We start from the raw sequence: 1,635 nt of genomic DNA on the forward strand, positions 1-1,635 counted from the left end.
GTTAGTAACTTTCCAAAGTCAACCTGCAAATCTGTTGCTGACTCCTATCCAGAGCTATGGTACCTGGGTTTATCTTTAGTCACTGCTTCCCTTGCCTGACTGCCTATGATCCAAGGGGCTTCTTTTGTTTTTCATTTCCCTTCATAATACATCGAAGTGGGGTGAGGACAATTTCAAGTCAACAACTGACAAATAAAATTTAGCAGAGGAAACACTTGAGAAAATGTAGCATTTCCAAAATGGTCCTAGGTCAGCCTTTTAAAAAATATTTTAATGTTTATTTTGAGAGAGCGAGCGCGCACAAACAGGGGAGGGGCTAGAGAGGAGACACAGATTTCCCAGTGAGGCTCCGCACCATCACTGCAGAGACCGATGCTGGGCTCAAACTCACAAACTGTGAGATTATGACTAGGTCAGCTTTCTTAAACCCATGCCTCCATGCATCATTTAATGATGCCACTAGCTTAAGTTTCTCTGAAAGAGCATGTATTTATCCCTGGGGGAAGCGACATATTTGCTGGGGGAGAAAAATCCTCCTTATAAAAAACTTTGGTTTTGGAGCATAAAAAAAAAAAACTTTTTATAATATACCTGCTACCTTAGTACAGTAACATGTATTTAACTTACTATACACTTATAGGTGTGTGCTCAGACATTCATCTGACAGCGTGCAAACATAAGAATGAAGACCCACACTTAGTTACCTTCTTTAATCTGGATACGCCCCCAACCATCACTGACGAATGAGCGCTCACTGTGATCCAGGGGCTGGCTGGCCACTGACCAACACTTCGGCCATCTCTGTTTGATGCAGTCTGTTCCATCACTATGTAGCTCAGTGGCCATTTGCCCTTATTTTATAAAACTGATGCAAACGTGAACGTGCTGACGGTAAACAATTGGTAATTGGTCCCAAACTTAATACAGAGGAAAAGATGGAAGCACCACAAGAGCCGAGAGCAGATTTCTAGCCACAAATAGGACTACCCCTGAGCAGATGCCATCAACCGTGTGCTCTCCTGGGAAGGAACGGAGGAGACAAAGTGATGAAATTATATGCTGAAGATGCATCATCGATGACCGTGTCTCGAACGAGGCATCAGCACAGGCGTCAAATCAGCACAGGCATCTGTAGCATTCTTGGAACACAGCCTTCCTTTTTACAGGCTTACTTCTGGCTTGTGCACTTGTGTTCAGTAATACCTTGGCACAAAATTAGAGGACCGACTGAAAGTAGTGACACAGAATTTCCTCCCAAGTTTGCCCAGAGGCATCAGAGGAGGCCATAGTCCAAAGACTCGCCTCACTACAACAGATCTGTCAACACTACCCTTGTGTACTCCGTTTCTCCTACTGCAGTGCTCTGGGGGGAGAAAGGAAAAGCAAAGATCTGTGTACTGCTAAGCAGCAGTACATCGGAATTCCCAGGCAGTAAAATGGGTTAATGTTCGAGGGCAGCAGAACTCTGAAGAAGGAAGGTACCAGGTATTCTTATTACCAGTTTCATTTTGCAGAGACATAACATGTATACCTGAGAATTTCTCCCCAACTTTGGATTCTCAGGTTACAAGGCTGGCCAACAACTTGATTGTTATCACTCTGAGAAGTGTAACCAACCACAGAGGGCACGGGAGC

This window comes from Puma concolor, chromosome A2 (genome assembly GCF_028749965.1).
Source record: "Puma concolor isolate L17-30 chromosome A2, mPumCon1.1.hap2, whole genome shotgun sequence".
Classification (NCBI taxonomy): Eukaryota; Metazoa; Chordata; class Mammalia; order Carnivora; family Felidae; genus Puma; species Puma concolor.